We start from the raw sequence: 22,940 nt of genomic DNA, 5'->3' as shown, positions 1-22,940 counted from the left end.
GTCCTCTCTCCCTCCTCCTTTCCAGGTCATTCCTTGCTGCGTCCTGAGTTGCCCTTGTGAGGTTATGGGCATGGGATACCACACCTGACAACAAACCAAGGGGTTAGGACTGGGTCTTGAAGAGTTCTCAGAACCTGAGCCCCCTCACTCAACTTCCTACCCCACAGGGACTCTGCCTCAGGCAGCAGAAGAGCAGAGGGCGGGATCGGAGGTGAGATGGGGGTGAGGTGACAACCCAGTACCAGCTTCTCCCCTGGGCAGGGGCCAGATGCTGTCCCCATGCCTGAATCTGACACTTGGTGAATGAACGATCAATGATGGTTCTTAGAGGGCAACCCCTACCCCCATTTCGGACACATTTCCCACGTGGGAACTGGCCAGCTTCCCCAAACTCAAGACACATCCTGGCTGGAGCTGGCTATGGGCCGGGCACCTCCGGGGTTAGCGGGTCAGGGCGGGGTGTCCTGGAGAGCCGCGGATGGGCCTCACACCCAGCCTGGGCCAGGACACCCAGTCCTTGGCGGAGGCCCAAACCAGCTCTGTTTACAGAATCTGTCAGCTCTGTTTCCCCCTCCCCCTCCCACCACTTCCCCTAGAGTCCAGGGGGCTGGGAGATGGCAGGCGGGGCCTGAGGGAGCCTAGGAGGCAGCCAAATCCCAGGCCGGCCTCTCAGTACTCCTCCCCTTCTTGGCTCCTAGGGTCTATCCGCCCCGTTCTCCCGTCTTCTGGTTTCCCCTTTAAAGCATTGAGTGGGAATGCGCATTTTAAAAGAGAAATCTGTAGAAGACAATGCTTACTCCCAAGGCAAGTTCAGCTAATGGTGGAAAGAAAGGAACAGTGCCTGTAGACACAGGGAGACTTTTCTAGGCAAGGGGCTTCCTGGATACCTCCAGACAGCCTGGAAGGAGGTTCCCTCCTTCCTCAGGACCCCAAACCTATGGGACCCTAGGAGTTTTTCCAGAACTGCCGGAGGGACTTGGTGCAAATTAGCTGTAGTCGGGCGGGTAGGCCGGGGGCTTTCGAGGGGCAGACACGTCTTGAGATAAGGCCAACGGCCGGCCGGGCCGCAGTGACTCAGCTGCGGCGGCTGCAAGGAAGCTCTGCGGGCCCCGAGGAACGGGACACAGGAGGCGGGGCCCAACCCGGGACGCCCCGCCCAGCCCCAGGGCTCCGGGAAGTTCCGGCCCACCACCCCCAGCTTCCCAGAGGCGCCCGGATTTCCCACGGGTTTCCCCATCTGCTGCAAATAGTAACAAAGGCTGGCACTTCCAGAGCGCTCACTAAGTGTTAGGCACTTTGCTGGCATCGTGTCTTGTTACCTCCATCAGGGCTCTGAAGCAGGCGCCACTATTACCTCCATTAAGAGACATGGAATCTGAGGTTAAGAGATGCCCAGCGACTTGCTCAAGGTCACACAGCTACTGAATGGTAAGGGCTACAGTTTCCAAACCCCCAGACACCTCTTGCCCCTTCCCAGCTCCCATGTCTCCTATGTCTTGCCCCTCCAGGTGCTAGCAGGTCCCCTGGGGGGTGCCTCCCTAGGCAAAACCAGAAACCTGGACATCCCCTGGCCTGGGGCTAACTCAGTTCAAATATTTATCATTTTGAGGCAATTGCAGTGGTCTTGATTATGTGTCTGCTGAACTCCCAGCCTGGTTTCAGGTGGCGGCAAAGTTTCCCAGCCCTAAGTTTCCCTTTGACCTCCACTTTGAGGGGAAACTCCTAGGAACAGGGCTATCCCCGGGGAACACTGCCCTGACAGCACCCAGCTCTGTCCTCTGGAGAGACACAGTCTCCAGAAAGCCCCTGCCTTGCTCACAGATTAGCTCCCCAAACCTGGGACCTTGCCAAGTGAGAAGCTGCTGGCTAGCCCCTGCCTGTGTGGGGTCAGGGCCAGGACTGTGCCACAGAAAGCCAAGTCTGAGCCACAGAAAGCCAAGTCTGAGCCCCAGAAAGGGTGGAGGAACAAAGAGCACCCTGGGGCTGCCCTGGAAGGTAGTGAGCTCCCCGTTATCTAGGGTGGGGGAGCACCTGTGGAAGAAATGATTCAAAAAGAGGGTGGGATGAGATGACCTTTAAAACCCCGAATTTCTGTATTCTATGAGTCAGGCAGTGTCCAAGTGAATGGCTTGTTCTGACAGCTGCTTAAATGGAAACTTTCCCAGACTCTCCCACTTCCTTCCCCTTTGACCTCTTTCTGCTGCGCTCCATGATCTTCCTTCTGGAGACTCGGAGAATATTGGAAAGAAGATGACGCCCATGCATCCCTGCCTCAGTTTGCCACTCTGTCCCAGTGGCCATTGTGTGGGCTCTGGGAGGCTCTGATTCATGGGAGAAAGGAAGGAGGAAAGGAAGGAAGAAAGGATGGAAAGAAGGATGTATTTTAAGATGAATGACTGCCTCTGGTTGAGCTGGTTTGACCTGGGCCCTAGTCCCAGCTCCAACCTCTTCTCCCAGATATGTGACCTTGAACAGTGTCACTTTACCTCCCAGGTCCTCTGCAAAATGAGTGTATTTTAACATCAACTAACCTTCCTGTGAGGGTAGTTGGTAGCAACAATGAGTGACCACCGTGGGTAAAGTCTTCCCAAGCACAATTGTGTGATGGCGCTCAGCGGGCAGCCCAGCTCTACAGGCAAACGTCATTCTTCGTGATTCTGCTTGAGGAGGTCAGTCCGCAAGGACAGGCAAGTTTTGGTGGGAGAGAAGGGAGAGAGAAGGGGGCCTGAGCAGGGGCTGCAGGGGATGGGTATCCTGCAGTGGGAAGAGCTGTCCTAAAGATACTACTGTGTATCACCTCTGCGTGCCAGGCATGGTGCTAGGGGCTTCACACACATTGTCACATTTAGTTCTATCTATATGGTAGGTACTAGTATTATCTCATTTTACAGATAGCAGTATCAAGGCTTAGAGAGGTTAAGACACTTGCCAGTGGAGAAGCCAGAATTCACAGCCAGGCTGGCTGACTTTGGAGCCCTGTCCTACCCAAGTCCTGACTTGGGTCCCTTGCCCCTTCCCCACAGTTGTCTTGGAGGCTGGTACCCAGTGGCCTGTCTGATTGTGCCTAGTCCTCCAAGATCCCTCCCCTTGCCTGGCACCCTCCTCTGCCAGCTGTCCTGTCCAGTCAGAGTGGCTTTGGTCAATGATGCCAGAGACAGTCTGGCATTATGGCTGTGTTGGACCTTGTACAGAGAGACAAGCGTTGATAGGGGCTAGGATCAAAGCCCCAAATTACAGGAGATAAATAAGATGTGAGGGATGGGTCCTGGCTGGTGCTGAATCTTGCATAGCAAAGGAAGAAAGGAAGACTGGGAGGCAGGCAGCCACCTCCGCCTACCCTGCACCCAGGACTAAGAAGTGACCTTGGGCACCTGAAACCAGCTCTGGTTCCATAAGGGTTGAGTAAGGTTTTAGACAGTTATTTAGGAAAGCTGTAAGACTTGAGGCTGCCCTAACTATAAGATGATATTGGAGGACCCCAAGATCTTCCCCAAACACTCCCGCACACATATACACACACTCTCCTGTCAGAGTCAAGTCTGGCCTGGGGCATCCCCTGGTCAAAGCGCTGCCCTGCAGTCCTCCTGGCCATCCTGGAAAATCTCTGTCCAGTGGCACAGAGCCCCCAAAGGGGGCCCCCTTCCCCTTTAGTAGAAGAGTCCCCTCCTTGCCCTCTCACCTCCACTCCCAGTCAACTCTTCATCTTTTCTTGGAAACAAATCGCTCCCAACTTCAAAGCATCATAATTCCCCCCAAAGAGCAACCTCAAGAATGTCAAGAGGAAATTATTGAATTATCCTGGTTAGCAGAAAAATCTAATTTATAGCAAAGCATTTCTCCTGAAATTTTAATAGATTTTTTTTTTCTTCCAATGGATTTTAATGCTCATTTGTTTCCCGGGCTTGGAAATTCAGTTTGAAGCACTGACATAGCTTTTCAGTTCTTGATTTATTGCCAGCTCCCTGCTTTTGAGCCTGATAGTAAACCCAACATCCTATTTTCTCTTAAATGTGAGAGGACTGCTCTCTCTGTTCAGCCTGCTGGACCAGACATCGTATGGCACTGCCACTTCATTAAGGGTGTGAGGGGGTCTGGAGACCTGGCTGAACCTTCCCTGCCCTCCTTGACTGACTCTCAGGGGCAAGTCCCCACCTTGAGGATTTTGCTAGCATGGAACCTCAATGCCATGTGTATGAGGATACCAGTGGTCTCTGGGGACCAGTCGGGGCAATGGAATGGCTAACCTTCCTCTCTGCCCACTCCCTGCCTCCTAGCCTATCAAGGTGCCTGGCGCAAAATAAGGACTCAGCCAACAGGTGTCAGTTGAAATAGAGGGTGGCATGGCTGAGTGTCAGAGTCCTGCTTGGGCCAATGACAGCTCAGGCTCCCATTAGCAAAGGAATGTTGTGTTGACATCTTTGCCCAGGCTGCAGTCCATTAGATTGGAATCATCTGGGCATAGCACAGGGTGCTGGCAAGTGTGCCGCCTAGAGGTCTCAATTTATGGGGGCATGGCCAGCACTGGGGAAAGGGGCTAGAAGGCCCAATGGCATCAGAAAAATGCATCCTCCCCAAAAGATGAGAAACTCACTGTGCCCCCAACCACCTTTCAAGAGTATCTGACTAGAGCAATGCTTAACCAGAACTCGCTAATAAGGAGAGCGGGCTTTTGGAATGAATGACTGGCAGAGAAGGGAGACATTTAGGAACAAAGCCAACTTCTTTTGAGCCCTTGGAATGATAATATCGATTTTACAGATGCAGAAACTGAGGCTCTCAGAGAGGGGCGGAAGCTCACGAAGCTCTGGCAAGTAGCCAGAGTGACACTGAAGCCCAGATGTTTGACTCCCTGAGGGTTCATCTAACAGCGTGGGAGGCTGTACCAGGGTTAGTAGCCTGACACTACAGGACCTAGCAAAGATCAGGATCCTTTGGGAGGGCGGGGGTTCCTCAGGCCCCTATGGAGGCTGCCCCCCATCCAGTTTTAGAGCAAGCTGACAGGCCCATGAGGACTCCATCCTAGGTCATGGTTGTTCTCTGGAGGTTACTTCTAGCAGTCCTCCTGTCCCTGACCCCATCTTTCCAAATATCCAGAGACCCTAGAGACTTCAGCCTCTTTCCTCCCGGAGATTGCTGTGGTGGCAAGTGGGAGAATCACCTGGCCAGAGAAGGGTGGTGAACAAGGGGCAAGGAGAAGAGGGTCTGCACCTTTCTACTCACTCCTCTCGGTAATGTGCCCTTCTCCATCTCTCCCTGACTGCCTGACCTCCTATCCTCAGGGAATTTGGGTTTCCTTTCCCAGGGCATTGCCAGGAACAGAGAGACAAATGGCATGGCCCCTGAAAAGCTCTGAGGGGCTCCCTAGGCATGGAGGGCACACCCTGGCCAGGGTCTGGACATGGAAGTAGGGGGAGCACTAATGCCCCCAGGAGAGCCACAGGACACAATCTCATGGGCAGAAGGGGCCTGGCATGCGGGTTACGTTGTTTACCACACAGAGTAGGATGGCAAGCAGGGATGGGCACTTCTGTCCCATGCCCAGAACCTGAGGCAGAAGGGTGGCGGGAAGGGAGGGGGCAGTCCCGACTTCGCTAGCTCACCTACTGGCTCACCCTTGAGAGACCAGGGCTCTTGGTAGTGGCTGAGAATGGAGATGAAGGTGACAGTAGGATTTAGGGCAGCCCTTGGAGCCGTCAGAGGTGGCTGCTGGGAGAGCACATTGGCTGAGTCTCCCCTGATGGCCCACCCCTCTAGCCATCAGCCCCTCTCTTGGCACCTCTCACGGGTCCCGGGCCGGCCTCACCGCACAACACTTCTGCACACGGCCAGGCCCAGCCCCTGCCTGAAGTGGACCCTGGACACTTAGTGAGGCCCCTCCTACCCCGTCCAGCCCTCTGGAGCAAATCTAGGAGCCCAGCCAGGAGTGGGTGGTTTGAGGGAGCTCACAGGATTGTGGGGAGGAAGACTGGGGGCAGGCGTTTCTGTGTGGCTTCAGGGCAGAACCAGGCCTGGGGCTGAGCATCCTGGAGACCCTGCTCCCATGGGGAAGGCGTCCTCACCACTCAAGCTGTGAAAGCACAGAACAGGAGGCATCATGGGGAAAGAGCGCCCTGCCAAAGGGCTCCTCCCCTAGAGGCCTGCCTCTCAAGGCTACACCACACAAGCTTCTGCTCAGGAGAGGGGGAGCTACCACCCGGGTGAATCCACTCTGTTCCTCCAGATTTAATGACTCCCAAAATGTCATCTCTGCTGGGACAACTCCCTGGCTCTCTCCCAGCCAGGTGGAGCCCCGGTCACCTCTTCCCTCCCCAGTGCCCGTCCCTTTACCCTTTGGCAGGCCTTAACACCAGACATGGCTGTGAGCCAGGCCCAGGAGAGCTAAGCGGTGGGTGGGTGGACAGGAGAAGGAAACCTGAGTAGGCTGGTCATCTGATCCCAGCTCCTGGGAATGGGAAGCTCATGAGAGGCCAATACTGGGACCCTTCCCTGAGGGTGTCAGGGAGCAGGCTTCCAGGATGGGGGCCGCTGCAGCACTGATAGACACTTTCCAGAAGGGCACGATAGGGATCGGGGATGAGGAAGCCACTGATGGGACCCCAAACACATGGCAAGTCAGTCTTGGGTAGGTCTGGGGGCTTTGAGGGTCCCAACTGGTCAGCTGCGGGGCAGATCCAAGGGGGCTTCTGCCTATGGCTCCCTGGTCGCAGTTGTAGTTTGGTAAGATGAGGTGTAGGGCAGCCCAGCTCTGGAAGGAGCTGTGCCCGGTCAGGGCCTTGGCCCCAACCTTGAAAGCCCCCTGTGCCACAGCCCCTGCTGACCAGCTATTCCGATCAGACTGTGGGGCAGGGCCCTTTTCCGGCGGTTCTGAAGCTTTGAACTCTGATGAGTAATTTCTTGGAGTTTGTCTGGCATCAAGATCAGAGGTTTTGCCCTCCACCTTCTACCTCTGAAGGAATCATGAAGAAGAGCCCTTCTCGAGGGCCCTGGGGGATGCTTCTGATCTGAGAGAGGGCTCCAGAGGCAGGATGAGGGGCATGTATGGACCTGAAGTGCTTGGGGCAGGAGGCTCCTGTACCGGGTCCTCCAGCCCACGCACCTTGGCATGGGCTCCCTGGGTCTGAGGCTGACAGGCACCACAGGTTGATATGCTTCATAGCGGTCATGCAAAAGGCACGCCTGCCACCCAAGCCCTTGGCCGCTAGCCCATGCCTCAGTCCCACCACCTCTCGGCACCGAGCAGACTCACCAAGGGCAACCTGGAATGGCTGGAGCTCCAGTTGCAGCTGGAAGGTCAGGGTTAGACTCGAAGAACTTTCTGAATATAAGAGCTGTGATGTGTAACCAGCAAAGGTGAACTGACCACTCATCTCTCAGCAACCAGGTGCCAGACTTGTCCCTTCAACCTGTCCCACCACTGGTTAGAGCTCAGTAAATGGTATTACCATCCACCCATCCACCCAAGACCCCTGGGCAGCAAGCCCCTCAGCCCCATGTCCAATCTAGCCACAGGCCTTGGCATCTCTTCCTCCCAACACCTCAAGGATCTGTCCATAGCCCTCCACCTCCACTACCACCACCCAGGCCAAGCCACCACCACCTCTCCTCTGGATGCCTGCAGCAGCCTCTCACTGTCTGCCTGCTCCTACCCATGCCCCCTACTGTCCAGTCTTCACCCAACAGCCAGGGTGAGCATCTCAAAATGTAAGTCAAATGGATCTCTCTCCTATTGCAAACCCTCCAGGGCGCTATGATCCCCTTGGGTAAATGTCCTGCCCAATCTGACTCCCGCCCCATCTCCTGCTACCTTGACCACAGAACTCAGCTACAGTGGCCTGATTCTGTGTGCCCCTAGCTTGACTATGACCCTCCCATCTCTGTGGCCTCTTAACTGTCACTTACTCCTCTTTTAAGACTGGGAAGACTTTTCAATCTGCCAACCCCCTCCAAGGCTCTGAGAATCCCTGCTGAACCTGAATCTATCCCCCCAACACCTGTCACCTCTTGCCGTCATATTTCTTTATTCTTGAGTCTACCTACTTGAGAATGACAGTCACAATCTAGACAACACACATAGAACAAGACATGTGATATGACCACAAGTTAGAGAGGCAGAAATAAAGGGAGGTTGGTGGTAGAGGTGGGGAACAGACAGCCCCCTTCCTTTGCTCCCATCCCTCCCACTATCTCCTAGGGTCATGAGTAAGCTCTCAGAAGAGGACACTTACAGATTCAGGTGCCTACTCCCATTCAACTTTTTCTTTTTTTATTGTGGTAAAATATACATAACATAAAATTTACCACTTTAACTATTTTTAAGTGTATAGTTTAGTGGCATTAAGTAAATCCACATTGTTGTACAGCAATCGTCACCATCCATCTCCAGGAGTTTTTCGTCATCCCAAAATGAAGCTCTGTACCCATTAAACAACAATTCCCCATACCTTTCTCCCCCTAGCCCACAACCACATTCTACTTTCTGTCTCTATGAACTCCACTCTAGATACCTCATACAAGTGGAATCGTACAGTATTTGTCTTTTTGTGTCTGGTTTATTTCACCTAGCATAATGTCTTCAAAGTTCATGTATAGTGTAGTATATATGAGAATTTCCTTCCTTTTTAAGGCTGAATAATATTCCATTTTATGTATACACCTCATTTTGTTTGGCCATTCATCCACTGATGTACATTTGAGTTATTACCACTTTTTGCCTATTGTGAATTATGCTGCTATGAACACAAGTGTATAAACATCTGTTCAAGTCCTTACTTTCAGTTCTTTTAGGTATATACCCAGAACTAAAATCACTGGATCATATGGTAATTCTTTTTAATTTTTTGAAGAACTGCCATATCATTTCCCACAGCAGCTGCATCATTTTACATTCTCACTGGCAATGCACAAGTGTTCCAATTTCTCCACATCCTTACCAACACATGTTATTTTCTGTTTTTTAATAGTAGTCATACAAATGGGTGTGAATTAGTATCTCATAGTGATTTTAATTTTGAATTTCCTAATAATTAGTGATGTTGAACACCTTTTCATGTGTTTACTGGCCATCTGCCTATCTTCTTTGGAGAAGTGTCTGTTCAAGTCCTTTGTCCAATTTTAAATTCGGTTGTTTGTTTTTTGCTGTTGAGTTGTGGGAGTTCTTTATATATTCTGGATATTAACCCCTTATATGATTTGCAAATATTGCTCCCATTCCATGGGTTTCCTTTTCACTCTATTGGTATTGTCCTTTGATGCACAAAAGTTTTTAACTTTGATGAAGTCCAATTTATCTATTTTTCCTTTTGTCGCCTGTGCTTTTGGTGTCATTTGCAAGAAATCATTGCCAAATCCAATGACATGACATGGAGATTTTCCCTTATGTTCTCTTTTAAGAGTTTTATAGTTTAGCTCTTATGTTTAGGTCTTTGATCCATTTTGAGTTAATATTTGTATATGCTGTAAAGTAAAGATCCAACTTCATTCTTTTGCATGTAGATATCCAGTTTTCCCAATACTGTTTGTTGAAAAGACTGTTCTTTCCTCGCTAAATTGTCTTGGCACCCTTGTCAAAAACCATTGGACTAGGGGCTTCCCTGGTGGCGCAGTGGTTGAGAGTCCGCCTGCCGATGCAGGGGACACGGGTTCGTGCCCCGGTCCGGGAAGATCCCACATGCCGCAGAGCGGCTGGGCCCGTGAGCCGTGGCTGCTGAGCCTGTGTGTCTGGAGCCTGTGCTCCGCGACGGGAGAGGCCACAACAGTGAGAGGCCCACGTACCGCAAAAAAAAAAAAAAAAACCATTGGACTATACATGTGAGGATTTATTTTTTGTATTTCTTGTATTATATTTATATTATATTTCATTTGTCTATATGTCTGTATGTCTGTCTCTATGTCAGTGCCACACTCTTTTGATTACTATAGCTTTGAAGTAAGTTTTGAAATCAGGTGATATGAGACCTCCAAGTTTGTTCTTTTTCAAGATCGTTTTGGCTATTCAGGGTCCCTTGAGATTCCATATGAACTTTAAGATGGATTTTTCTATATCTGAAAAAAACATTGTTGGGATTTTGATAGTGATTGTATTGACTCTTGTGAGTTTGTTTAAGGAGGGCCTGGGCCAGCTAGGGTGTCCCAAGGTGACCGGGAACCAGCAGTGCAGTAAGGATGAATGGTGGTCTGAGCAGAAGGAGAAGGCACAGAGCTAGCACATTGAAGGGGGCAAGGGGCTACCCTTCTTTAAAATACTGAAAGCTTTGGCTCTTCCCAGGTCTCCATCAGAGACAGGTCTCCATGGCAGGAGTTTACCCATTTGTATAATGTGCATTGCATTCCTAAGCCACTGAAAAGGCTCCTCCAGAATCAGATGCCTCCTCCTTTTCCTCGTTTAGGTTTTTCAGCTCTTGAAGAACCTTATTGACTTATTAGGACCTGGTACTCCGTATCCTGGCTAGGGATATTAGCGCAAATTTTGATGTGGCTGAGATTCTGTCTCACTCCAGACCCTGACCAGGTCATCCTTCCAGTCCAGCCAGCTACCCCTTCCAGGAGGAGCAAGTTCCCTCAAGACTGTGGGGAATAGGAATGTGTAGTTATGGGCCCTCAGGGAGAGGATGGCTGGGCAGAATCTCTTCGTGAAGATTATAAAGATGGTGTCCTCATCCTGGTGCATCTTATAAGCAGATCTGGACCTCAGCAGGTGAGGTCCACCTGCAGCAGTGAAAGCAGTGGTGGACACAGGCAGCCTTCTTGTGCAGCCTAGACTCTTGGGAGATGATTCACTGGGCCCTAAGCCATACCTCTGGCTTTGCCTCAGAAAAACTCCTACACTCAGTCCATCACTGAAGACAGACAGAAGGATAAATGAGTAGACTTTGAGCCCCTGGGGGCACCATTCCCAGTTCTGAGCTGTGACACTCATCCACCCTGCCTGCCGGGCCATGGGAACACAGGAGAGCCTTAACCGCCCTAACTCTAGGAGGCATGGCTGGGGCTTCTGGCCACTCATCCTTCTCTGGAAGGGGCTGTCTAACTCCAACTCTGACAGAGGGCCCTGGGGTTTCTGGCACAGCCTGAATTTCTCTCTCAATGTTCATATATATGTGACTAGGGGTCAGAAAATAAGGTCCTTGAGCCAAATAGGAACCTTTATCCCAGTTGTTTTTAAAGCATCCCAAACTTCATCAGACTAACTGGAGTCATTTTAGATACAGAAGTAAAGCAGCCAGCAGGGAACATTCTTCCTATTTCAGAGATGAAACGGTAGAGGCCTAGAAGGTTACGTCAGTGCTGGGAAGGGTCTCATCCAATTGAGCTTTTGTTTTACCAAGTGAAATCTATCCACCTGTTCATTCATGCATTCATTCAGTACCTACTACTGGACAGGTCCCTTGCCAGGGCCTGGGGATACAACAGTGAGTAGGACAGAACCTCTCTCTCATGGAAGTCTGCTGGGGGAGGCAGATGGTAGCAAACAAACAAATAAACAAAAACCCCTAATGAAGGGAAAGAAGTAATGGAACATGGGTCTATGGGAATATTTAACTAAAGAATCTGACCTGGATCAGGAAGTCAGTGAGATGCCGCAGAGCAACTAAGCCCGTGCGCTACAACTACTGAGCCTGCGCTCTAGAGCCCACGAACCACAACTACTGAGCCCTTGTGCCACAACTCCTGAAGCCCACATGCCTAGAGCCCGTGCTCCAAAACAAGAGAAGTCACCACGATGAGAAGCCCACGCACCGCAACGAAGAGTGGCCCCCACTCACTGCAACTAGAGAAAGCCCGCGCAGCAACGAAGAGCCAACACAGCCCAAAATAAATAAAACAAAAACATAAATTTATTAAAAAAAAAAAAAAGGTGTTCCCTGAGAAAGCAGAGACCTGAAGGACGAGTCAAACAGACAAAGGGGAAGGGGAAGAGTATTCCAGGCAGAGGGAACAGCATGTGCAAAGGCCTGGGGGCTGGAGGGACGGGCCCAAAGAGGAAAGGTCACCTGGGGAGCTGGAGACCATAACCAAGGGTTTGGGATTCCTACCTGTATTCTTCCACCATACCCCACAGCCCAATGCCCCCATGTTTCATGGCCTCAGATAACACCCTCAGCCCCTATTGGGCTGCTCACTGCACCCGCAGGTGCCCAGGAGAGCTCAAAGAAGGACCACAGAGTATAGAATATCAGAATTGTGCAAAGAACATATAAGGTGTATCCAACTTTGTTGAAGCCCCTTCAGGCCCTGTGGCTGGTGGAGGCCTCTGGCTTGAGTTAAGACTAGAGGCCAAAGATTGAGTGCTGAGTAGAAAAGTTTTACTGCCAAACAAAACACTGTTCCAGCAGAGAGTCTAGGTTGGGGAAGGGGGAGAAATGGGGTTGGTCATGAACTATCTCTGTTCTGTATTCAAAAGACAAAGTTTCTGAGCGTTGCTGATTGACTAGGGATGTCTGGCTTGTAGGTCAGGGGAGCACTGGGTTGGCTGAGAGTGGTCGGCTGTGGACCTGGGGTGTCTGCTTCAGGATTATGGTGGCTAGCAGCCTCTGTGTGTACATGATATGCCCGAATCAAGATTTGGGTGCCCAGTCAGGTCTGCCCTGATGTCAGCAGGCTAGATGGCCAGATTGGGGCTTATCACTGGCCACTGGCCTTCAATTCTTTACGTATGAAAGTATGTGGGGACCTCCAGATCCCTACACCCTGAGTCCAGTCCAGTTAATAATTGTTTGCTGAATGTGACTGTCGATCTGTGATCTATATCCTCAACACCTAAGCCAGGGTCGCCTTCCTCTTCCTCACCCCCTCATGCTGTGTTGAATTCTATTTCCTCTCGTCTTCCACTGTGCCTGCCCTAGTCTAGGCTACCATTATTGCTCACCCAAAGGCATTCATTTCCTCCAAACTTATCACCTCCAGCTCATGGTCTATGAGTCATCTGTCTGAAATGTCACTTATCTTCTTAAAACCTTTCCTTGACTCCCTTTAGCCACTGGGACAAAGCCCTGAGGTTTGCACACCCAAGCAGTCGACCTCTCCAAGCCCACCCCCTCCACGTCCCCCTCACACACTAGGCTCAGCCACAGTGAATTTCCAGTTTCTCCAAAGTCATGCTCCCTCTCACCGTTAGGCCTTTGCCAGTGGTGTTCCTTCTGTGTGGAATGCTGTTCTCACCTTCACCTGGCCACATCCTGCTAATTTTTTAAGTGTCAGTGTATATGCCAATACCTGGGAGCCTTCCCTGACATCTCTCAATTGGGGTTAGGTGTTCCCACCTTGGTGTACCGCAGTCCCTTCTCTTCCTTAAATATTTTATTTGAATTGGAGTGTCGGGGAGAGATGTGGTACCTTGGGTTATTTAGGGAAGACATCTATCCCCTGTTGCTCAAACTGCCTAGAAACGTGGGCTGGAACCTCTGGAGAAGGAGATGCCAGCACAGCCCCGCTTCTTCCTCTAGTTCCTACTCTAAGGAGGGTGAGTAGTCCCTTGGGCAGATTATTCTCCTGAGCCATGCTGTAAGGAGACTCACTGCTTCGCCAGCAGGGCACACGGCGAGTAGAGGGCTCCAGGCTGACCAGCCAGAACATTGGACCTACAGGGGCCAGGCAAGGGCCCAGGCTGGAGAAAGGCAGGCCAGCGTTAAAACTCTGCGTCTCTCCATCTGACCGAGTGGCCGTGCCGTTAAAGCTGCCTGACTTTCCGCTCAGCTCAGCCCGGGCTTATAGTGGGGGTTGTGCTAGGCCAAGAGGATTCTCAAGCAGCCTGGCTGCCTTTTGAACTTGAGTTTCTGGCTCTTGGGTGAACAGAATGAATATCTTCCTGTGAACTAGAAATGCCTCCCTGGGCTCAAAGATGAGAGAGCTTTAGGGGAAGAGGGCAAAAAGGATGGGCACACACTGGTCTGGAGGAGGAGTTTATGGAAGACTGGTGAGAGGTGAGTTAGTACTGTAGTGGGTAGGGCCTTGGACGCCAGACCAAGGAGTTTATATTAAGGGGTTTTTGAACCAGAGAGATGTGACCTGAGCTAGGCCTTGGGGCTGGAGCTGGCATAGGTGAGAGAAAGGCCAGGCCTGCCATGAGGCTGTTTGCATATCCCAGTGAGAAGAGCAACAGTCAGGGGAAAGGGGTTCCTGGATGAATGAGCTGGGCTGGCCAGGACCTCAGCACTGATGACCCACCCTCCACCTGCACCACAAATCCTCCCAAAGCCTCGCTGGGCACTGGCGGCTCTGCCTGAGGTTCCTGGTCCACCTGTAGCCAGAGACAAGGTGACATCCCAGTGTAACTCTGGTTCAGTCTGACTTGCCCACCTTGACCCAGAAAGGAGGTGGACCTCTTGGGGCCTCCAGCTCCTTTTGCCTTCACAGGAGAACTCCAGAGCAGCTGTTTGATTTGGGGTCACCTGGTGATTCATTTGCATATCACGTTTTCCTGGGCCCTAGAGGAAAAGCAAGCCTGTACACCACCAAAAAAGTTAGTAGGATGTGTCAGAATGAGCCAGATGACGATTCTCACACTGTAGGGCCACCTGCAAGATGCAGGACGGTGCTTTGGCAATGCTGGGGGTTCCCAAGGGTTCCAGAGAGGGCCAGATACCTCAACAGACTGGGTCTGACAGCAGGGAGGGTAGGTTAGAGTGCCCCACCCAGTGCACCTCCCAGCCCTGCCTCCTGCCCCACAGAGGCTGCTGGGGACAGTCATGCCTAAGGGGCCATCCAAGGTCACTTGAGGACCTACATAGAGATGGACTGGGCCTTGGGCAGGTTCTTCAAGATCAAAGAACCCTTCTCCTCTTCATAATTATGGTTCCCCCGCCCTGTTATGACCAGCTACCAAGGACTCAAAGTTGAAAGAAAACCCAACGAGCAGGGAGGGAGCATCTTCTCCCCTCTCTGACTCCTCTGAGTTGTTTATTGGAAAGAGATCAAGGCTACTGCACCTTGAAAGGGCCCAGAAATTTCAGAGTCTAATGAACACATCAGGCAAGGAAAATCTCTTCCTGTACTGCTGGTGGTCTCACAGCTAAGAGCTCTGGGGCTTGCTGTTCCCTTTGCCTAGATTCCCTTCCTCACCTGGCCCTATCGTGGCTGAGGAACTCCTGTTCTTTCTTGCAGGTACCACCTCTTCTGTGAAGTGAAGCTTCCCTTTACCACTCTACCAGCACATTCCCCTCCTCCATTGTTTCTGTGTCTTGTATTTAACCTATCACTGCATATTGCACCCTCTGCTGTTTTGCTTTACTTATGGTCTGGTGTGATGTCATATGAGCCTTCCTCTGCTCTGTGTACCCAGGGGGTAGCCAAGTGTCTGCCTCATTGAGCAGGTGCTCGCTAAGCATTGCTGCAACAGAGCCACAAAGCACAGTCCTGGATTTCCCAAGCCAATTCCAGGCCACTTTGGGACGCTCTACCCTTCCTAACTACCCCCTACCAGCCCACCCTTAGCTTCCAACACCCCCCTACCCCCACCTGAGGTTGGAGCCCGATGTCAGCCACACCTGGAGGTGTCTTTCTTGAAAGGGTCCTCAAACTAGCAGTCTGTAGAGGTCCCCCAAATTCTCGGTGACCTTGGCACTCGGGCCAAGGCAGAGTGAGGAAGGCTGGAGCTGTGGTGATCCCTTACTGCTCTGGAGGTGGACCCTTGTGCACAGCAATGTGGTGATGATTGACAACCCACGTACAATAAGGGTCATGGGTTGTGACCCGGGTGAGTGAGCATGCTGCCTACCCAGGGTGTCCTGATACCCCATCTGGAGATGGCCTGGTGTGGACTCAGGACCCAGGACGTTATCCAGCTTGGGCTATGGGCAGGGCACACGAGACTAGCCAGGCAGGTAGGAGACTGTAGTCACCCTCCATGAAGCGAGCACCTCTGAATCCTCAGTCCACCTCTTCCACCCTCAAGATAAGGATCCAAGGTCTAGGCAGGCCTTGGCAATGAAGAGGAAGCCAGCTCCTGCCACAGGGGCCTTGGCAGTACCAGCTGCCCCCTTGGATGCCCCAGCTGTAGGCCTCTCGCTCCAGACTTTGCATTCCTCTAGGATGACAGTGCCCTCTGTCACCAGCCACTCAGCCAAGTCAGAGCCTTGCCCTCCTTCTGCCAGGGCAGCTTTTCTGTGGGCTTCTCAAGCCTTAGAATTCTCTGGCTGGCTGATGGCTCATCTTCTGCTTAGCTAGGCTCCAATGTCGGGCTCACTCCCAGCTTGAGTCAGCACCCAGCTGGCTGCTCAAGCCTTGGCTCTGGTCTCTAACAGGTCTCTGGGCAAATCTGCAGCTCAGCTCTAAACACTTTTGCATTTGGTCTCTTTGGTTCATTGATCAGGAATCATGCAATCTTTTAAAAACACAGCTGGTAGAGTTGCCCGTCTGGGCTTCTGCATTGGGGTCATAAGTTGGGCTACCTAGAATTTATTTAAACTTGCATGTCTGGGTGCAGAGTGAGGCTGCTCTCACAGCGTCTCCTGTGATGGCCTTCTCATTTTCTGGATCATCTTAATTCTTGGGACCACTCTTGGCTGGGTTTCTAGGACTCAGTCTGTTTTTAATGTTCATTTGTCTCCTGAGTTCTTCTAAGGACTATTTTCTCTTGACACTGAGATTCACTAATTACAGGATAAAGCACTTATCTGCACTCCTCCCCTGTCCCTGCAACACACACACACACACACACACACACACACACACACACACACACACACGTTTCCCAGACAAGATGGGTCAGAAGTCCTTAGCCAGGTCAGTAACCCAAGATAGTGATGTCCTCTGTGCTCCCCTCCCCACACCATCCTTTGAAATATACACAGGAACATTGCTGATGTGTCAGAGACTGCCAAGTGTCCCCCAGTATCTGGTCTAGCTGAGTACATGGCATCCAAAATAAATACTAGATTTCCCAGCCTCCTTTCCAGCTATGTGACTGTTTTGGTCAATAAGCTATAAGTAGGATAGTGTATGCAACTTCTTGAAAGGCATGCCTTCTTCCTTTCTTCTTTTTTCATGCCAGCCAGAAAGTACCTTCTGTGATGTGACAGCTGGAGTTAAAGCAGCCATATTAGAATATTGGGATGAAGCCACTCTCTGAAGATGGCAGATATGGTAGCCCAACTTCCAAGATGGCCTCCAGTAATTCTCAACTACTGGAAGGTCCTTGTTTCATTCTCTCCCGTATTCAACAGGACTGACCCGTGTAACCGACAGGATATTGCAGAAATGATAGTGTGATTTCTGAGACTACTTCATAAAGGACACTGCAGCTTCTGCACTTGCTCTAGGCTAGTGGAAGCCAGCTGCCATGTTGTAAGCACACTCAAGCAACCCTATGGAGGATTATAGGTGGTGAGGAACTGAGGCTTCCTGCCATCAGCCAGAACCAATGTTGCAGTGCCCTTCAAGCCATCAAGTGACCACAGCTCCATTCTGACATCCTGACTGCAACCTTATGAGAGAGCTTAAGCCAGAATCACCTAGCAAAATTACTCCTGAATTCCTGACGCACAGAAAGTGTGAGGTAAGAAAAGCTTATTGTTGTTATAAGCCACTGAGTTTTGAGGTAATTTGTTACACAACAATAAAGGAAAAAAAACAAAATAGAAGGAGCCTTGACCCTCTGAAATTGTGGAGGGCCATAGCAGCCCTTACCTTTACATCAGACTTTTTTTTTTTTTTTTTACATCAGACTCTTTTTTAAGAGACATAAACTTCTCTTATTTTCACAACTATTATTTTGCGTTTTCTGTCATTCCTATTCCTAGTCTTATTTTGGAACTGCTCATTCAGAAACTCTTTTAAGAATTGCTAGCTGGAAGTGCCTTTGGAGGCCATCCCCGTCATTCCTGCTGCCAGGGGTGTGTTGAGGCCTAAATCTTCCCAAGATGATGGGTAGTTAATGTCTAAAAATGTCTGTAAAAGGGATTTTATAATGAGGACCACTGGCCAAGGATCAGGAGACCTTGGCTCCACTCCCTTCTGAGTGCTATCATTTATTTAACACTTTGGTGACCTTACCTGGCACAGAGGGACACTGTCTTTAATATGGGATGTCCATGAGGCTCAAACAGACGTGTAAATAAGCAATTTGGAGAGTGCCAAGCTTCTCTACCAACTGAAGAAAGCACTCTTGCTGTGGGTCTGGCTGTTTCTGTGGCTGGATGCAGTTAGCCTGCCTCAGCATTTACAGGTGCTCCTTTTCATGGACCAGCTTTCGGGTGTGCATCTCTGTGGCCTAATGAACAAATCCTCACCAATGATGAGACACCCTGCTCAGATCCATTCAGCCATGGCAGCTGACAGGGCTTAGTGATGGCTAAGTCCTGATGGTTAGTCTAGTTTTTAACTAAAGCACTTCTTCCCATTGCCCTGGTTGCAAGACAGTGGCCAGACCTCTGACACTCTCTCTCCACCCCATGTCCTGCTTCGTCACAGACCACAATTTCCAAGTGGACTAACCATCCAACATGATTCCTGACCCCCAGCATCACAGTTCCCGGACCTGCTTAATGTTCCTTACCTTTTCCCATTGGCTCTTGCCACACTGCAGGATAGCCCCTCTCTGAAATGTTAGCCTCCTGAATTCTACCAGAGGCCTTGACCTCCTGCTTTCTAGATATTTTCAGTCTGCTCTCCACTCCTGCTCTTGCACCTCAAGAAAGACTGTCTGTCCCGAGAGGCTTCAATTGATTCTCCAGTCTGGCCGCATCAGAATCATCTGAACAACCAACAATTTTCTTAAACCCGGTATTAGTTAGGATAATGCTAGATGCTATAACAAACAAATCCCCAAATGTATATTGGCTCAGACAATATAGCTGATTTCTTGTTCACAAACAACTCACGTGGGTGTTCCTGATCAGTGGTGTGTGTCCTCCAAGTGATGATTTAGGGACCGGGATCCTTCCACCTTGTGGCTCTGCCATCTCCAACATGTGGTTTCCAAGGGGGCCTTAAACTAGAAGAGGAAAAGAAGGGTGGAGAAGGCACATCTGCTTCTTAACTATTTGGGGCTGGAAAATACATGTCATCCCTGATCAACATTCCATTGGCAAGAACGTGTCACTTGACTCCTCTCAGATGTAACAGATGTGAGAGGAGGGGTATATGCTGGGAAATGTAGCCTCTGCTGGGACGCCCCTTCCTAGCCTCAACTCTGTTCTATGGCAGGGCAAGGGATACACTTTTTTTTTTTTGGTGAACAGTTAGCTGTCTCTGCTACACACTCAAAAGGAAATGAACCTTCTGCCACAATTGTCTTGTAAGACTGCAGCCCAAGTACTACAGGCCGACCAACCTTCCTGCCTTCTATGTCCTGGAGAAGACCCTGAGGAGGACAGGTCAGTGCTAATGCAGATTTATGACCTCCAAAGCCACCAGGGCCCCTGTATTGCTAGGCCTAGGTCAGATTCTCTGGTATTTCCCCTAACGGGTGTTCCGAGCATCCTCTCCTTGCCCTTAGCCCCTTCCCCACCCTCATTCTCAGCAGGTGAGAATTTTAGGGCCGAAGGGCATGATGCCCCTCCGCTTCTTCCCCTGCCCTCTCCTCCCCAACCACACTCATGTAAATTTGTCTGTGCCCACATTCCCTCCAGCTTCACAGCCTGAACTGCTCCCTAGATTTCACACCTGTGTGTCCATCTGCCTCAGAATGCTTCCACCTGCATGTGCATAGGTCCTTCATACTCACCATGTCTCAAACTGAACTCACCATTGTCCAGCCCATCCCCCTCCCCCAAACCTGCTTCTCCTCCTGGGGTTTCTTTCTCCTGTGATGGCGACACCCTAACCACATGGTTGTCCTTGCTTAAAATCTGACGGTCATCATTGTCTCGTTTCTCAGGTTAAATCCTGGCCAAAACATCTCTTGAATCAGTTCCCTCCACTTGTTTTACTAAGTTCAGGTCATCACTTCCTGCTCAGATGCCTGTAGCCACCTCCTAACAGGTCTTTATGCCTCTAGTCTGTTCCCCTCCAACCACTCTTCACGGGCAGCCAGAGTGACAGTTCTACAGTACAAAACTGACCACAGCACTCAGTTTCTTGAGTGAAGTATGGACTTTCTCCTGAGGCCCCCGAGTCCCCACATGACTGGCCCCACTGCAGCCAGCCCTTACTTTCCATGGCACTCCAGCAACACTAGACTTTCCTCTGGCCACGCCCTGAGGATCCTTGATGCCACACTGGGGTCATGGGTGAGTGCTGCTAGAATATCCTTTGTGTTCCTCTCTCTGTTCTTATCACCCTCCTTGGTAAAGCTCTTTTTGTACGTCTGCTTCCCAACACTGCAAGGGCAGGAGCTAACTCTTTGTCTCATGATTTCAGTGTCTGGGACAGTGCTCATCATACAGTAGGTGCTCAGTGAATGAATGAAGATGGTGGAAAGGAACCCGTTGAAGGTATGGAAAATCTTGATTTAGATACGCTTGCCTTATGCTGAATGAACATTTCCTTCTCAAGAGAGCCAAAGTGTGTGTGTGTGTGTATTTATCTGTGAAATCTGATCCTTTGCCTGAGAGCCTCCCATCAATTAATCATGACTGGCCATTCTGCACAAAACCTCTTCTCCCAAAGCACTTTGCACAGAGGGGCTGAGCTCTCCCACCCTGCCAGTGCTGTGGGCTTAGTTCCTACCACATGACTGGCCTGGGCAGTAGACTCATACCCATGCCTCCCACTGGACCTCCATGGGGACCAGGGAGGAAGCCAGAAAGGAGCACGGTGCCCCATTTTTAAGATAAGAAAACCTGTTCATAGGAGATGAGGTGATTGTACAAGGATGCAGATCACTCTACTGTATCATAGAGTGTACTATGCCCCTGCTCTCTGCAGCTGACATAATGCCCCGTGGTGCCAACACAGACCCTGGGCTCTGTGGGAAACTGCCTCAGACACCACCCCAGCTCCTTAGGTCATAATACATCTTGCATGTCAGCTACTCCCTTGGGTAAGGAATTATTGGAACAGACACCACCCAAGCTGACGCCAGCATAAAGAGGACTCTCACAGAATCCAAATGCACAAAGTCATCCCAGGAACTGGAAGCTCATTAGACAAACATTTTGTCTTTTGTGCTGGACTACAGGCCCTTTCCCCCTGCATTTCTAATTTCTTCCCTCTTTCACAAAACCCTTAACCATCTTTTACAAGGCCCAACATGACCGCCAGTCCTGAGTCACCATGACTCACAACTCCAGGGCCCACAACCAAAGAAGCAGAGCATCAGGGCCTTGGGAGCACTTGGCTGGCTCAGCCTGGGTGATTGTTGGTTCTCCCAGGCTAGGCTTTCAGCCCTGGCCCATCACCTGGAACATGTACAGCATGTCAACTGGTACAAACAGGGCAGCAGGGGTTGTCGGCAGGGGAATTCCATGGAGGGATGTAGGTAGGGAGCCAATTACAAGTGTAGGGAAAACTGTGAAAGATGTTGAAATTTAGTGGTTGTCCTGAATAACTTACCCACCTAGGTTCTTTCTGCCTTTTGTGTCTTTGACTAGGTATTTCTCAGCTCTAAAGATGGAAGTGAAGCTGTAACACCTTAATAGTAATGCAAATAATTCCTGTTCACAGTTACACAGATTGTGTCTAGTGGAAGGCAACTGACTATTGCTGTGTGGATTCTGACCAATTTTGCATCCATTTCTGAAATGATTTCAGCATTCCTTATCTGACTATCATGTGTGATAGTTTTGAGTTCTCCTTTGAATTGGTTGTAACGTTTTAGTGGTTCTCTCGTTAATTAATGAGTTAAACTAAATCTTTGACACATATTCATTTTATATCTTGGGACAGACATGATTATATCCTCTTTTAAAATTTATTGTTAAATACAGACAAATCTTGTGTGATCCCATACTCCAGAAATATTATTGATGCAGAGAAAAAAATTTAGGATACACAGGAAACTGTTAGTGTTCACCTGTGGGGAAGAGGGAGGGGGAGGTACTTCCTTTTCATTTTATATCTTTTTGTACTATTTTAATTTTTAAACTATGTTAAAAGAATGTCAGTGGAGGTTGGCCAGGCAAAGGTTTAAGGGCCGTCTGTTTTCTTTTTTTATACTTTTCTCTATAAAAAAATAATAACATTAACTTTATAATTATTTGTTATGTTGTACATATGGTTGTTTGGACTTTTCTGATTGTATATTATATTTTAAAAAACTGATACATGTTAAAATTTAAAGGAAAAAGCAAACCAAATAGGAAAAACTACATCTTGGCATATTGCTCCAAGCCAGCCCTGGGCAGCCAGTGGTGGTTACGATGTGCTGCCTGTCCTCAGGGAAGAGGATAAGGTTCAGGTTCCACCCACAGGCCAGAGGGTTCCAGGCACCCTCCCTCCACACACACCTTGTGTCAGGGGCTGTGCAGGTGAGGCACCTTCCTCACTGTTCAGTAGCTGTCAAATCCCCTCCCTTCTGCCTTCCTGGCAGCCCAACTCAGGGAACACTGATGGAAGATGATTCCAGAATGGGAACATTCCTTCCCCCTTCCCTTCCTCTCCTGACAGCTGAGAGGCATCCCTCCCTCCCTGGCTTGCAGCTGAAAGGGAATAATGACTGCCAAACCACTGCTTGCACAACAATGCACTTCTGAGCAGGGTACACACAATTTTTGTCAGTTGAATCCTGTCTTCCTCCTGACTTACATGATGGTCTAGATATGCTCTGGCTTCCATGCTCCTGGGTGGTTCAACCACTAGTAATAGCTCCCAACACTTCATATTCTCTGTCTTCATTAACCAACCTATGAACTGGCAGATTTTTAAGTTCATGAGGATAGAACCTTCCTTCTAGGGAATTTCCCCAAGCTTGGGTATTTGTCTCTGCTGTTTTCTTAGCATGTGTGTGGTGAGGGAGGCAACACCCACAGGCACTGGGACCATTTCTCAGCCCCAGGAGCCTCCCCTGACCTTTGGCATGAGTGTGTGCAGTCCCTTGCATTTGGCACATCTGCACACAGGTGCCT

The 22,940-nt window shown here is 50.1% G+C and overlaps 1 protein-coding gene across 8 annotated transcripts in view; it reads right to left on the bottom strand.

Annotated features, from left to right (window-relative positions):
- JADE2 (jade family PHD finger 2) overlaps window positions 1-22,940 on the bottom strand; it is a 139,984-nt gene that overhangs the window by 93,968 nt on the left and 23,076 nt on the right. For all 8 annotated transcript variants that reach the window (XM_079916038.1, XM_079916033.1, XM_079916043.1 and 5 more), the window contains one exon: window positions 18,816-18,928. The gene's annotated coding sequence lies outside the window, so the exon portion shown is untranslated. The remainder of the gene's footprint in view (window positions 1-18,815; window positions 18,929-22,940) is intronic.

This window comes from Stenella coeruleoalba (genome assembly GCF_951394435.1).
Source record: "Stenella coeruleoalba genome assembly, chromosome: 3".
In the NCBI taxonomy this organism is placed as follows: Eukaryota; Metazoa; Chordata; class Mammalia; order Artiodactyla; family Delphinidae; genus Stenella; species Stenella coeruleoalba.
This window is presented reverse-complemented; position numbering and strand designations above follow the sequence as displayed.